The following is a 17,414-nucleotide window of genomic DNA, read 5'->3' as shown; positions in this document are numbered from 1 at the left end:
TTTGGTGGATCATTACATAGAAAGATAATATTGGTCATCTATTTAGATGCCCCAAATAGGTTAGTCATGTTGTTATTGGTTCAGTTTTGCATCTTAACCTCCTAGCTACTCTTTGTTTACACATATAACTTAATAGATACAGTTTTACTCTTCCAACTCATAGGTTTGGACTTAACAAATCTATTACTGGTGTTCTGTTGTGCAGATTGATTGGTACCCATGTCAGTATTATAACACTGCATATTGATGTACAATTATAAGCTGGAACCAGTTGCTGTTTAGCCCCAGGTCAAGCCTGGTCCTGCAGATCTGTGATCAAGCATCATCTCATCTTCCATTTGCACATGGATTTAGAATGTCATTATGTAATGTTAGACTGTAAAAAGGGTGATTTGGCTGCTATATTTAGCAGGTTGATGTATTAAGACTGAAGCTCTTTCATTGGCTTAGATATTTATTTCAGGTTGATGGATGAGTAGAATTGGTTGAGCATCAGGGTGGTAGATTAGTAGAATTGGCAGAACCTGGACATGGATAATTGATAGGATTGGTAGAACATTGGTCATTACCTTGTGGTATTTTGTTTAATCTTTCTGTTCTGGATTCAACTTTGCCTTCAGAGAGTCAATAAAAATAATACCAGATCAATGTTGGGGATTAATAAATATACCTCCTACTCCTCAAATTTTGTATCATGTAATGTAGTGGTGGGGAAGGTGTAGAGTTTTTTTGTGTGTGATTGTTGTTGCTATTATTTGATCATATATTTCTTTTTGTTTTTTTTCAGAACTGGCTTCCGTCAATGGATGTATTACAAAGTGCTGTGTCTCAGCTGTTTGTTTCATTTTCATAAAAAAAAGAAGAAAAACAAAAAAAAAACAAACAACCTAAACCTCTCTTACTACTTCTGTGTTTCACTACCAAAAACACTTACTTTCTCTACTTATTAACATTGTTCTCACGACTAACTTTTCCATTCCTTTATCTGTGGCACCACAAAAAAACCTCACTATTAGTTCTTTGGAAACAACAAAACTAATTTAACATTATCCGTTGTTAAATGATAAAAGACATTGACTAAGCATGTTAGACATTTCTTTGTTGTTGTTGTGGCACAATTTGTTTCTTTTTTTTTTTTTTCACTTTTTACACCTGAACTGACTCTCATTGACACTTGAAAATTAACTTGAATCTCCTTTCAATTTAAATGTTTCTGTTTAATTATGACACTTTTCCATCTCTGCAATAACTGACTCTTCCCACCTTGGAAACCAACCCCTTCCACCTCATACTAACAAAGCAACAAAATTCTCTACATCTGTCATGTTGTTGTTGTTTTAATTCCAGGCCCTCCCTAATTCAGCAAACCTGTGATTAAAGATATTCCAGCTGTGACCATCCATACATAGTATATCTTATTTAAGAAAGTATGATATGATTTGAGAGATTTGGTTGCAGTCTAGCAGGTTGAGTGACCACATAAAAGTTTTCACATTTGTTAAGTGCACATAGTTTTTAACCTAAATAATAATAATAATAATAATAATAATACATGTACATTGTTTTGTCTTGGTATAAAAGATGGGCTACAGCAAATATTCTGCTCAATACCACAGATTTGCTTGTAGTTGTTTGACCATAACCAGTTGAGCATGTCCCTTAGTGGCTGACGATATGTGCATCTCTGATCACGAGCAGAAGTAGTGGGGGAGCATCATAGCCATGTGTTGAGAGGGATTCTTTGGGGTTTGAATAATTCACCTCTGGAAACATAGGTGGTTCTTTCAACATCCTTAAACAACCCTTATTCGGGGACCTTTTGAGCGGGATGGGCTACTCAACCTGAAGAAAATTCTAACTGGGCCCCACATGCAAGGTCATGTGCTGTTTATCTTGATATGAGATCACCATGTCGCGCGCACATGGTTGTGATGCATGTGCCTGGTGTACCCTTATCAGACGGGTTTTCATGACGGGTATATTGGGCTTCGTATATTTTACCCCAGTGTCACTTTGATGGCATGAACTGATCTCTCACTCAATAATAATAATAATAACAATGTGTGAGTAGCTGTTCATGGATACATGTTTCAGTTACCTCCTATATGTATGCACCTTGTGAATGTGAAGACATTCATCAATTTCTGTAATAACAAAATGCTTGAAACAAACTCCCCACCCCTCTTTCAAAGGAAAGGAGTTTTGATCCTTCTCTTCTTTCCATCATTAAGTGTCAGGACTTAAGGTGGTTTTCTACTTTTTAATTTTGGTGTCACACTGTTTTGATATCCAATTGTTTGTTCCCCAGCCTCCTTAGAAAATGGAACTCTGTGTGTGTGTGTGAAACATGTCAGTCATTTATATTTATAGACATAAAGTGGTGGTGGTTGTGGGGATGATATATAAAAGAGAGAGAGAGGAAGACACATCTAATGTGAGAAAGATGTGAAGTAGACACTCAGAGTTTTCTTTAATTAGCCTATCTTACTGCTCATTATTTCAGCCTTTTTACACTGACCTAAGTCATTTGAAAACTAATCATGAATTTGGAGGAGCTGAGTAAAATAACATTTTTTCTCATTTATTGCTATATTTAGTTGTTGTTTGAAACACAACAGCCAATGGCTGTTGTGTGGATCGGTATCAATACATTAAAGACTTCAATTCTAGTAACTTTAATCTTCTTTAGCAAGACAGACCCTACTTAATATTGTATGTATTTTTAAAGAAATCTTTAGAAATATTTTTCTTCATTCCTTCCTCATTTTCTTTTTTTACCCACCCACCCCACACTGTAATGAAACTTTTACGTTATTCAACGGAACTCTGCTTTAACGACACCATATAACCCCTAATAACTTTTTTATCTTTTGGAATTTAAAAAAAACTTTTGCAAAGTTGTGTACTACACATGGGAATTCGTACGATTATGCAAAATTAAAAATAGAAAAAATTAGTGCATGATTTAAAGGCTATTTAGCTGTTATTTTTAGCACATGTCATGACCGCTTCATATCCTCCTCGTTTGTTTGTCATTCTGATGTATTGATGTTTTCAATATCTTCCTCCCTATAAACACACTTAATGGTCTTATTGCTAAGATTTAAGTCTAAAGGGGCATCCTATGGGACAACCTAGATGAGATGAGTTTAAACTAAAACTTCAGATTCTGTATTTTAGTCTGTGATAAAGGAAAAAATGTGAAAAATTGAAAAAAAAAATTTTTTTTTTTAATTTTGAAATATTAAAGAAATTTTTTTTTTTTTCATAGTCATGTGAAATCCCATGTGTAGAAATTCCCCAAAATTTTCTGCAAATTCCAAAAGATGGAAAAGTTATGAAGAGTTATATGGCATGCCTAAAGCAGAGTTCTGCCCCCCCCCCACCTACCCCCATTCTGTTGTTTCCTACAGTTTTACTTCTGTCTTTCAACCCTTTTCCTTTATCATTAACCTCCATAAGATATTACATTTTTCTATCATTTACTATCTTTCTCTCTACTTCTGCCACTCACAAAGTAGTTTGATTATATATACATATGTCTCTCTCTATATATATATGTATATATCTCTTACTCTTTTATATATTTTTTTTCAGTCATTTGACTGCAATCAAGCAGGAGCACCACCATTAGTCAAACAAATCGGCCCCCAGGCTTTATTCTTTGTAAGCCTACTACTTATTCAATCGGTCTCTTTTGCCGTACCGCTATATTACGGGCATGTAAACACAACACATTGGTTGTCAAGCAGGTGAGGGTCAAATGCAGACAAACATACGCACACATGTGCATATGTGTATAAAATTATTTTCACACACATGTATATTAGCATATATCTATATATATATATATATACCGGAGTAAACACATAAAAGAGTACTCAAATACCAATGGTAGAGTAATATGCTTTATTTAAAGCAGCAGAAAATTCAATTTTCTGCTGCTTTAAATAAAGTATATATATATACATGTGTGTGTGTGTGTGGTGTGTATATATATATATATATTATATATATATATATATATATATATATATGGGTATATGTATATGTATATATACATGTGTGTGTGTGTGTATATATATATATATGGGTATATATATATATATATATATGGGTATATATATGTATATATACATGTGTGTGTGTGTATATATATATATATGGGTATATGTATATATATATATTTGTGTATGCATATATATGTATGTTTATATATGTATATGTGAATATATATCTATATGTAAATATGTATGTATATATATATATGTGTATGCATATATATCATCATCATCATTTAACGTCTGTTTTCCATGCTAGCATGGGTTGGACGGTTCAACCAGGATCTGGTAAGCCATGGCTGCACTAGGCTCCTGTCTGGTTTAGCAGTGTTTCTACAGCTAGATGCCCTTCCTAACACCAACCACTCTGTGAGTGTAGTGGGTGTTTTTTACGTGCCACCGGCACAGGGGCCAGAGGAAGCTGGCAAACAGCCACGATCGGTTGGTGCTTTTACATGTCACCGACAAGGACACCAGTCAGCCGGCGCTGGCATAACTACAATTTCCATTTGATTTTTATTTTGATGTTGGTGTTGACGTACTTGACTCAATAGGTCTCCTCAAGCACAGCAGGTCGCCCTACGATCCAAGGTAAGCACAGTAGGTCGTTCTGCAATCAAAGGTACTTTGTATGGGCTTGGGCTTTGATTTTTATTTTGATGTTGGTGTTGACGTACTTGACTCAATAGGTCTCCTCAAGAACAGCAAGTCACTCTACAATCCAAGGTTAGCACAGCAGGCCGTCCTGTGAGCCATGAACTCACTTCATTTGTCTGGTTGTCACAGTCACATCATATCTCAGGGGTCTCGGTCTTCGTCATTTCTCCTGTGAGGCCCTATGTGCTACCGGCATAGGTATCACAACTACAATATCCATACAATTTTTATTTTGATGTTGATGAACTTGACACAATAGGTCTCCTCAAGTGCAGCACGCCGTCCTGCAAGCCATGAAATCACTTCATTTGTCGGGTCTTCGAAGTCACAGCATATCTCCAGAGGTCTCAGTCTTTCATCATAGCTTCTGTGAGGCTCAACGTACGAAGGTCATGCTTGACCAACTCGTCCCATGTCTTCCTGGGTCTACCTCTACCCTGGATTTCTTCAACAGTTTGGGAGTGGCACTTCTTCCACGTCTCTCCTCATCCATCTGTAGTACATGATCATACCAATGCAATTGTCTCTCCTGCATGCTGCATCTAATGCTTCTAATGCCCAACATTTCTCTCAGGGCACTTACACTCTGTCATGCATGGACACTGACATTACACATCCAGCGGATCATGCTAGCTTCATGTTTCACAGCCCATGTTTCACTGCCATGAAGCATGGCAGTTCGCACACATGTTGTACAATCTACCTTTCACTCTGAGCGAGAGACCATTTGTCGCCAGTAGGAGGAGAAGCTTCCTAAACTTTGCCCAGACTATTCTAGTTTCTCCCCCAGGAGTATAATGGAATCTCTTTTCTGAGTATCAATGGTGTCTATTGCCCCTGTGCATCTGCCGCACACGAAAGCTCTCTTCTCGGTTAATTTTCCTTTGATATTGCTGCACCTCTTATGTGTCCATAGCTTACACTGGGTACATCTTATGGAGTTTCTACTTACACCTTTTCTACAGATTGAGCAGGGCCACCTTCCTGAAGGGGTTTGTGGTGAGTTTGCTTTCGTACTTACTAGAACTTTGGTCTTTGCTACATTCACTCTAAGGCCTTTTGATTCTAAACCTAGTTTCCACACACGAAATTTCTTCTCTAAGTCTGGTAGTGATTCTGCTATGAGGGCTAGGTCATCAGCATAGAGGAGCTCCCAGGGACAACCCATCTTAAATTCCTCTGTTATTGCCTGGAGGACTATGATGAATAGAAGGGGACTGAGGGCTGAGCCTTGGTGGACGCCAACTTCTACCCGAAATTCTTCACTGTACTCATTGCCAATCCTAACCTTGCTAACAGCCTCTCTGTATATAAATATATATATATAATGCAAAAATGGGACAAGAATGCAAAACATCCAGATAATTAGGTGATACAAAAAAGGGACAGCTGCTTCTAGAAAAGCCAAGCATGTAGATCATGATATTGATTTACCATAAGTTTGGTATTGTCATTGGAGAGGGTGATGTCAGAAAACTATAAAAATGAAGAAATATCCCCAATTCAGGATATTAGTACTTTCCTGTTTGTCAAAAATGAAGGAAGGATCAGAGTGAAATCAATATGTGTTATGCAGTTCCATAATCAAATAAATAATAAAGTTATATAGTTGATATAGGTGTTTATACACCATTTGTCAACAAACGGGATATAATTTCTGTAATAAAACGCAGTGAATATCTTGTTCACTGGGTTGAACATGCCTCAAGCATATTTGAACTGGTAATAACATTAATTAAGTTATAGGTAAGGTCTGTTTGCAGTTTCAAATGAGAATGCTTGATGGCAATGCATGGCAAGGAATAGTGGAATTTACTAGTTCCAGTTTTGAATAGAGAGTGAATGAGGGTTGAGTAGGAATATTATACTATAGTGTGGAGGAAAGATAGTCAGGTAGATGTAGTAAAACATATGTATTAGTCTGTATAGCGGGTATATGCTAGTCGAAAGAAGTTAGCAGGTGCATAGACAGATAGATAAAACAATGAGGTATAGCAGGCGTCAGATACTGTCTACCAGTACTGGCCATGGTTCTAAGGTGGCAAGAGGGGGAGGGAAGAGATTAGCATGGTAATAAAGTGGTTGTAAAAGATAATGAAGATCTTGAATTTTAAGGTGATTACGACTAGAGGTGAAGAGAGATTTAGGGCTTACCTAATTATGATGGTGCCTATAATATTAACTAAAATTTAAATATTTGTAGTGCTAATGAATATGTATGCCTGTTGGGAATAAAAGAAATAAAAATTTTTAAATGACAAAAATTATACTTTGTTTTTACTAAATTCTAGTAGAGTGAAATTATGGGGCTCAAGGATAAAGCAAATATTGTGACAATGGACAATAGATATATTAGTAAATCAGTGAAAAAATCTGGTGAGCTAAACTAATTATATATATACAACTCCATAACTGGAGAAGAGAAACCTTGGTGGTGTTCTGTTAAAAACAATAGTGTTGCAACTGAATAGGTATGTGATTAATTATAATCTAGGTGGGATATGTAAATATGAATTAATGGAAAATATGAGAATCTATAAAATAAAAGATAAAAGGATATGATGATAATGTAGATATTGTGATTTAATTAAGTGAGCTCATATGATGTCTAAACTATATATCAATGAGAATCAGAGGTAGTTGTTTTACAGCAATTAGACTTGTAAAATTTATATTATTTAAGACATTTATGGACATGTTTAGAGAAGGCTTCATGTACTAGAGCCTACGCATGTCCTTTGCAGTCACGGCCCATGTTTCACTGTCGTGAAGCATGGCAGTTTGCACACATGCATTGTACAATCTACCTTTCATTCTGAGCGAAAGAAAGGTAGAGTGTCTGTGTGTATAAATATATATATTTATTTAAAGGTCACAATACATGTATTAAAGTGCTACTAATAGTTTCATTTGTTGAGAAAACACAAACATATTCTTCAGGTGCAAACCACATATAACGAACTAAATAAATTGAATAAAAGAAGAAATGTGAAAAAACTGAAGGCAGCATATAGAAAACAGACAGTAACCAACAAAAAATAGAAACTAAGATGTAAAAAGATAAAAGAGCTATCCTCCTTAGACCTTAAATGATAAGGCTGGAAAGGTATCGAGTCAGTCAAGAATAGGCAGAATTTTCCAGTTCTTCAAAATATATTTATACATATGCATGCAACTCCTGAAAAATTTCTGACCTGGAGTTCAACAGAGAGGAATCTTAGATCTGAACAAGATCTGCTCTCTTTCAGCCTAACAAAGTCTACATTTATTCGATCCATTCACGTAAGGTATGGCTTTCTCAATTACTTTCCATTTAATCACATGCGGTGTCTCATTATCTTTCAAAGTCCAAACATAGCTAGCCAACTTTGTAGCTTTACTTTTGTCCTTATGCCGGAAGGAGGCTATGTGATTGGCATTGCAATTTTTTAATTCACCTTCATATAATCCAATATAAGTCTTCTTATCAGTTGTAGTATTATTTAGGGTTGCAGTAACTTCTGCCTTATATATGATAGATTTAGTTGTACATTGTTGGTCAAATGGACAAGATCCTGGGTTGTGACAGTTGCAACTGGATTCAGGTTCTTGGTATTGACCACGTGTAATTATACTCATCATATTGGAGCAGCAGCTATGTGATAATTTCATAGAACGCCTATTAAATATTTTCCTGTATCTATGAGTAGCTGGAAAGTGTTTGTCCAGTAATGACAGGAATCTTTTACCAATGTTAGTTTTTATATTAAGGGAAAAGGGAGGAGTGAACCAAATAATTTTCCTTGGTCTATTTTTAGATTTCTATTTTATCCTGATTAATACTAGAATGGTTATGTACTACTTTATCTTTGATGCCACTAGATCTATTTTTAATATTTTGATTGGATGGAAGCACTCCGTCGGTTACGACGACGAGGATTCCGGTTGATCCGAATCAACGGAACAGCCTGCTCGTGAAATTAACGTGTAAGTGGCTGAGCACTCCACAGACACGTGTACCCTTAACGCAGTTCTCAGGGATATTCAGCGTGACACAGAGAGTGACAAGGCCAGCCCCTTGAAATACAGGTACAACAGAAACAGGAAGTAAGAGTGAGAGAAAGTTGTGGTGAAAGAGTACAGCAGGGATCACCACCATCCCCTGCTGGAGCCTCGTGGAGCTTTTAGGTGTTTTCGCTCAATAAACACTCACAACGCCCGGTCTGGGAATCGAAACCGCGAGTCCGCTGCCCTAACCACTGATTATTATTAGAGTGATTACATGTTAATTTATCTTTGAAGCCACTATTAGCTAAGGCAGCTTTCTTGAAAATTTCTTTGGAAGAAGAAAGGATGCTATGTAGTAATGATAATAATTCCAAAACAAAATGTAAAAAGGTAAACTAATTCCAATTGTCCATGATGTAAACGAATATGATTGTACTAACAAGCGCCCTGAAGTAAAAAGAGTAACTCCATAAAATGAGTCAATGTATTAAAAAAATGTCACCTGATAGTCAACTAAGTGCCACATGATTAGATGAAAAGGTGTAAGCTACATGATAATGCGTGAGTCAGGAAATGTCACATTATAGAATTGTGTTACAATTGGATGAATAAAAATAGACATTGAATAACGTTTTGTGTCAAGACAACTAGGGTTGTCTTATCTCCCCTTTTATTAAAAGATGAATAGTTGGTATATTAATAAGTTTATTTTGATGGTTTATACAGTGTATTTGGCCTAGATTTACACTATCAAAGAGTTCCAAATGCTGGCAGTTCGAGGAAAAAGATATGACCATAGAAAGACTTCCTTATACGTAGAAGCACAACAGCATTTGGATAAAAACACTGAGTTTAGAGACAAATGATCTGGAACAAAGAGAAAGAGTTCATCAGAGCACTTCCTGTAGTAATAACAATAGAAATGACTAAGACTGTCAACACCACCTTAATGTAATGAGTTGCAGGGTAGAAGCAAGTGAGGGACCAATTAAATTAGAGAATCACTTCTGAAGCTGGATCCCTATCTTCCTCCCATTTGCATGAATTTGATCTTGTTAGGGTTGAAAGTTACTAGCAACTTTTCACCCTATATCTTAACAGCCTGCAGAGTCACCTCAAGACTAGTAGCAAATTCCAACTGTTTCAAGGAAGAGGGATTGCCTGAAAAAACAGAATAAATGTGTGTGTGTGTATTTGCATATATATTGGGTTTTATTTTTCAAAATTAAGATAAAGTTCTTTTTTAATCTAAAATATACTCATTCATTTTCAACAATGTTTTTCCATCTGTCTGGTAGACTTGCAAGGCCCCTCTTTGAAAATTCACTTGTCTATGATGAAAAATACTCTTCTAGTACTATTCTGACCTTGTCTACAGAATTCATATTTCTTTCTGTCCAAATGATTTTGAAGACTACAGAATAAATGATAATCAGATGGGGCAATGTCTGGTGAATATGGTAGGTGGGGCATTGTTTCCCATTCCAACTGCTCCAGTCTTTGGAATGTCATCTTTGCTGTATGCAGCCAAGCATTATCTTGATGGAAGAACACCTTTCGTCTTGAAACCAAAGATGGTTGATTTTCTTGTAGTGCTGACTTAAGCCACCCAAGCCGCTTGCAGTAGATCTCCTTTGTAATTGTTTGGTTTGGGTTTAAAGGTTGAAAGTGGACTAAACCTTTCATATCCCACCAGACAGATAACAACACCTTAAATGGGTGAAGACCTTCTTTAGCCTGGGGTGCCGGTGTTTCTTCTTTCCCTATCCTCTGTCTTTGGAGCTTGACGTTTTTATAGAGAACCCATTTCTCATTATTAGTCACTATTCAGTCCCCCAAAAATTCATTCATGAGACGTGACAGCAAAGAAGAGCACACATTCACTCTCTGTGTATGATTAGACTCGGAAAGTTTGTGAGGAACCCATTAACTCAATTTACTGACTTTTCTGATGGTATGCAGGTGTCGATGAATGGTTGAATGACCAAATCCAAGCTTCTCTGCTAGTTCCTCAATAGTTACAATGGAATTTTGTTCCACCAGGGTTTGCAGATCTTCCAGGATGAGGCTCATCTCCTAGGCTGTAGTTTCCATCTTGGAATTTCTGAAACCTCTGTTGATACTGGCTTATGTTTATTGTCTGATCCCCATATACTGCATTAATATTCCTTGCACCTTCCGTTGCGTTGTTGCCTGTATTGGACTCATAAAGCAAAATATGCTTCTTTGTCACTTCCATTATAGCTTTGAAAAATAACTGTTAAAATCGAACTGCACTCTTCAAAACTTGCACTAAGAATAAGTACAAGGTAAAATTAGTACCTGCTTTTATAGCAAGTTGATGCAGGTAGTTTATCCTGTCCCCCTCCAACTTTTAGTTCATGCAATTGAAAAAACAGCATTATTATGGGATGACCCAATATATGTATATAGTGCTGGATTTAAAGCTTGTGGGGGCCCAGGGTACTTCAAGTTCAGTAACCCCCTTATACACAGAAATTAAAACCCATGAAAAATTACTAAATGTGCCTATTGCATGTAATTGAAATTGACTAGTCGGCACATAGAAAGTTTAAATGCATCCGTCAATGCAAAATTTTGTCATCTAAACTATGTACAGCAAGATTTACCAACTTAACACAATACATACAAAAAACTTTCTTTCTACACTTGGTATCTAAAAAAATCCTCTTTAGAACACTGCTTTCTACATCCAAATGGTTAAAAACACTTAATCTTTCATATATCATAGTAGCAGTCAGATAATTTTTTATCAGTCCCAATTTATTGAATTCCTCTCTTCTGAACAGCTAGTGACCATCAAGCTCAGATATATTCTATGAACTACATTAACAGTTGGAAAGATTTCGGCAAGCCTTTCGTCACACTGATTCTCCCCAATGTTAAGGGTTCACGTGTCTGTTAACTATGTTAAGAGTACACATGTCTGTTAACTATGTTAAGGGTACACCTGCATGTTAATTTCATGACCAGGCTGTTCTGCTGATCAGATCAACTGGAACCCTTGTTGTCATAAGTGACAGAGCACCCGTTAGATACAAAAAAATGGGATCATGTGGTGCGATGTGAGCAGTATAGTGTTGAGAATCATTCTGGAAATAGGTGTTGAGGTGGAAGACATAGTGAGGCTTAGGAAGAAGAACGACTACATATCAATGTAGCTGAACTGGATGCTGTATTAAAGGGCATGAACCTAGTGCTGAGATGGTGACTACAAGCTGTTGAGGTTTGGGCTGATTCTACCATAGTGCAGTGGTGGGTATCATTAATTATCAACCAGAAAAGAATTTACATGAAAGGGGCCATGGAAATGGTGATTAAGCATCACCTGGGTATCCTGAGGGCGCTAACTGCTGAGTTCATCCTGGTGTTGCATGTGGTTTTTGTGCCCCCAGAAAGGAATAAGGTAGATGTTCTAACCAGAGTAAAAAAACCATTAGCTGGAAACAGCAGGGTATGTTCTGAGTGGAGTAACTGTAGTTTGTCGGCTGCAGAGCACAGAACTGAAGAGGCTGCACAACATGGGGGACGACAGGACATTGTTATTGGCCAGGATGGTCAACCCTGATGTCGCCAAGGAGGGTGTTTGGAAGGTAGTGGGGAATTGCAACAGGTGACAATCCATCAACCCTGCACTGAGTGCACATGAAACAGGGAAGATTCATGTGGAGGAAGACTGGAAAAGGTTAGCCATTGATGTGATACACTATCAGAGAAAGGTATACCTCTTGATGATCAACTTGGGGCCAGGGCAGATAACTATATGGAGAGAAATCAGGGTGGAGACTGCTACTGAAATCACAGAAGTGCTAAATGCAGTGTTCTTGGAAAAGGGTCCTGTAGATGAGCGATTGATAGGCAATAGCACAGTTTTTTACTCAGAGCAACTGAGGGAGATGCTTGGAAGGTGGAACATAAGACACTTCTCCAGAGTTGCATATAAGCATCATGGGATTGTGTAACAGCACCATCATACAATTAAAGCTATGGCTGAGAAGGGATGAATCTCCCCCATGGAGGCAGTCTTCTGATACATGTAACCCAGGTAGGACAAACTGAAGAGTCTGTCCTGCAAAGGGCTACACTCCAGTACAAATGGAGACAACTGGGCATGGTGCTGCAGCAGCCAGAGGTGGAAGGGGTTGCATCTGTACAGGCTGGAGACAAAGTGTGGGTGAAGCCCCCAAATGCTTGGTGCACAATGCAGTGGGGAAAAAGGAAGGATGACCATGATCAGTACTCCAAATAATGTATCAATGGATGGAATGCCATATCACGTCTTGGATATTTTAAGGGTGATTAGCTCTTCCAAAGATGAAGGAAAGGGAGAAGCCAGCCCAGTGACCCTACAGAGATCTCAAAGGAATGTCACTCCACCCACTGCCCCACACACCAAATAGATGGATGATTACGAAATGGAATAGAGAAGCAATGATCTTTAGATCAGGGTGTGTGTGTGTGGAGGAAGGATGAGTGATTGAGGTCATGAAATACCAGAAAAGAGGGAGGAGATGACATCATATCAGGATGCAACAGGTTGAAGACAGCCCCTTTCATATGGAGCCTGCAGCAAGGGCAAATCATATGCTGGGAGCAGTCATATGGGGAGTAAAACCATTCATGACCTTTTGTTGGTCTTTTCTGACAACCTATTGCAGTAGAGTTGTGTGACTTCTTTGGGTGTATATCCTTGATCAAGGAATATAAAGCTCTTTTCCAACTGTCATAATGTTATTGGCTTCATGTATGCAGACACTACCATCTTGTTTTCATTTTAGAGGTGACCTGCATTACTACTGATGTGGAAATTTCCAGTAAGGAATAACTACATGAATGATTTAACATTCATAACTCAAATGAGCATGGGCACAGCAAACATATTGTGGGTTGTCAATTTATTGTATGCAGAAAGTTAAGAGAAACATATTTTCTTTATTCTGGTTTTATATAATCTGTTTATAAATTCCATTTTAGTCTTTTCATAGAAAATATTTTCATCCACCCCTATATACCTGCAGTATTTCTCCTCCAATATCAGAGAAATAGCCAGACCATTTTTAGTAATGTTACTAGATGGATTTATAGTTCTCCTTTGTTTTACAAACCTACAAGTCTCCTCTTTAAACATTCATACTCGTATTTTCGGGTGGTCCACAAAAAAGTTTCATGTTAGGTTAGCATCTCTGTTTTCCTGTGAGCCAACCTCTAAATTTTCTACAACAAAAGGGAGAAAACATTCATTGAAAGTATGAGGTAGTATCAAAAAGTTCCTGGACTAGTTCTGTAGCACACCAACAGATGGCAGTACCTGGTTGCATGCACAGAGAGATAGCAGTGACCTTCATGAGGCCGTATGCTGAGTGCCATCACTGTGTTTACTTTGCAAGTTGTGAAATTTGTGTTTTATAACCATACGTATGCTGTAGTCAGTGATTTTGTCAAGGACAGGAATAGAGAACAAACGTGAAATTTTGCATTAAACTCAGGAAGTCTGCTACAGAAACATTGCGCATGCTTTGGCAAGCTTATGGCAATGGGTCATACATAATGTTTGATTGGCACAGGCACTTCAAAAGCAGAACGTCCCTGGAAGATAATGAGCTATTTGGAAGACACTCCCAGGGCCAGACTGTCATTCAAGAGTTCTACTGTGATGTTTTTTAAGTATTTGAGGGAGGATATTTGTTGAAAGTGACTGGATCTGTGGAGCATGAAGAATTAGATTCTTCACAATGACAATGCACCCTGTCACCAAGCTCTCTTCACTTGTGAGTTTCTCATCAAAAACGATGTATTGCTTCTGAACTCATTTGATTTAGCACCTACAGTCTTCTATCTCTTCCCCAAGATGAAAATGCAGCTCTAAGGTCACCGTTTTAACACCATTGTCAAGATCCAGAGCGAGCTGCAGATCTTCGACTTGCTTACAGAAAACGACTTCCGGGCTGGATTCCAAAAGTGGCAGAAACATTGGGACTGGTATATTGCTGTGCAAGGTGACTATTTCAAAAGAGATGTTAAAACTTAGGTAAATGAGTTATTTTTTTATTAAACATAGCTAGTCTAGGAACCATTTGATACAGTAGTATAAACCTCATCACAGACACATTGAATTATACCCCTTTGCTACTGTATTCTGTCACTGATAACAAAACCACATTCTGTATTTAACTACATGAAAGTGGCTTAGGATAAAGCCATTTTCATGTATGCAGTGGAAAATGTTAATTAAATATCTATATAGAGAAATACTGGTCTATATATAATTCAATGTCCATATTTACAAATAGTAAATATTTTCTTCTTATTCAAATTATTTTCAAAATCAGAAGAACATATTTGATGTGATTATTGGCAACCCATCATTACATTTTATGTTGATAGGAAAAATTTCATGCTCACTCAACCTGTTTTCCTTTTCCACTAAGATGTTCCCTTTAAGCCTTATAAGCTGATCTAAACAACAATGGTTTCTTTAAAAAAAAACTCAGATTATCTCATTCCAAAAATATTTATTATGCTTGTTCTTCAAATGTGTGTTCATTATTATGCTTTAAATAACCTTAACTATGAAATTATATTAAATGCAAAACTCTTACAGAAATCTTATGAAAAGTGTGATCAAACTCATGGCCTTCATTTTTCTGATATGTTACTTTGTCAAATTTACACTGCCTTTATCACCAACACAATAATGTTTGCTGACACTGAAAACCTTATGTTTTGAGACTGGGCAAGAGTCACTTAACTCCAGTATTTCACTGATTTTATCAACTCCATAAAGAGTTGCATATATCACTGGATCAGACATGGCACAATCACTATCAATATGATGTTATTTCATCATATCTGATGGAGATCCAACACATTTTGGACGAGGGTATAACAAATAAGATCAACCCTAGCAATTGATTGGTATTTCTTTTCTCAACCTCCCAGAAGGAAGTTGAGTAGAGCAGGATTAAACCTGAGAATACAACAGGAGTAACATAATACCACAAGGTATGTTCTATGGGTTCTGCTATCTGCCACCCTTCTCTTCTTAATAATAATTCTTTCTAGTTTTGACACACTGTCAGGGAGATTTATTGATTACATTGACCTCAAAGTGAATTTGAACTCAGACCATAAAGAGATGAAAGAAATGCCTTGTGGCATTTTGTCTGATACTCTAATGATTCTGCCAATCCACTTCCCTAACTATAATAATAATAGTTTCTAATAGAGGTATAAGGCCAGAAATTTTAGGGAGAGGGTTGGTGAATTACATGAAGTCCAGTACGTGACAGGTACCTTATTTCTAGTTTGGTCATACATTTTATAAGATCTGCAAAACATTGGTTCTTTTTAATAAAGATTTCCCTCTTTGATTTCATTTCATAGTTAAGGTTGTTTAAAGAATAACACTGAACACATGTCTGAAGAACAAACATAAACATTTTAGAAACATTAAAACAAAAAGATACTGCATTTTATACAATCATAAAGGGAGATTATTTGAGGAAAAGGAGAATGGGTTAGCTGGCAGAAAAGCCTTTCCTATCAGTGTAAAATGGAGGAGGAAAACATTGATTGTAATAATAATAATTATCATTTCAAATTTTAGCAAAAGATCAGAAATTCTGAGGGGAGGAGGTTAATTGATTACATCAACATCCATACTTGACTGATTCTATATGTTATCAACCCTGAAAGAATGAAAGGCAAATATTACTCTAATGGGAATTCATCATCATCATCATCATCATCGTTTAACATCCGCTTTCCATGCTAGCATGGGCTGGACGGTTCAACTGGGGTCTGTGAAGCCAGAAGGCTGCGTCAGGCCCAGTCTGATCTGCGAGTGTTTCTACGGCTGGATGCCCTTCCTAACGTCAACCACTCCGTGAGTGTAGTGGGTGCTTTTTATGTTCCACCGACACAGGTGCCAGACGAGACTGGCGAACGGCCATGCTTGGATGGTGTTTTTTTTATGTGCCACCGACACAGGTGCCAGACAAGGCTGGCGAACGGCCACGCTCGGATGGTGTTTTTTTATGTGCCACCGACACAGGTGCCAGACGAGGCTGGCGAACGGCCACGATTGGATGATGTTTGTTACGTGCCCACAGCATGGAGGCCAGTCGATGCGGTACTGGCTACGGCCACATTCGGATGGTTTTCTTATGTGCCACTGGCACTGGTACCACAAAAATACAAATTCCATTGATGTTCATCGATTTTGATTTGATTTGATTTGATTTTGATTTTCACTTGCCTCAACAGGTCTTCACAAGTGTCCCAAGAAGGAAGGTATGCACAGGTGGACTGACTACGTCCCAGGTAGGGGCCATGGGTTATGGCCTCACGTGTCCTGCCGGGTCTTCTCACGCACAGCATACTTCCAAAGGTCTCGGTCTCTGGTCATTTCCTCGGTGAGACCTAAAGCGCGAAGGTTGTTCTTCACCACCTCGTCCCAGGTTTTCCTGGGTCTACCAACTCAAAATATAAAGAGTGAGAAGAAATGTCATTAAGTGTTTTGTCTGATATGCTAACAATTCTGTCATTTTGCTGCCTTAATAATAATCCTTTCTAATTTTGGTACAAGACCAGCAATTTTGAGGGTTGGGGAAGTCAATTACATTGACCCCAGTGCTCCGATAGTACTTGTTTTAGTGACTGGGAAAGAATGAAAGGCAAAGTCGACTT

At 37.6% G+C, this 17,414-nt stretch overlaps 1 protein-coding gene across 1 annotated transcript in view; it reads left to right on the top strand.

Moving 5' to 3' along the window:
• The window catches only part of LOC115214764 (nicalin), a 61,837-nt gene extending 60,437 nt beyond the window's left edge, over positions 1-1,400 (top strand). Inside the window, exon 15 of the mRNA XM_029783788.2 lies at positions 788-1,400. The gene's annotated coding sequence lies outside the window, so the exon portion shown is untranslated. The remainder of the gene's footprint in view (positions 1-787) is intronic.
• The last annotated feature ends 16,014 nt before the right edge of the window (positions 1,401-17,414 follow it).

The sequence above is a fragment of the Octopus sinensis genome, linkage group LG8 (genome assembly GCF_006345805.1).
Source record: "Octopus sinensis linkage group LG8, ASM634580v1, whole genome shotgun sequence".
NCBI classification, from domain to species: Eukaryota; Metazoa; Mollusca; class Cephalopoda; order Octopoda; family Octopodidae; genus Octopus; species Octopus sinensis.
Note: the sequence above shows the minus strand (reverse complement) of the source record. Positions and strands in the feature narration are given on the sequence as shown.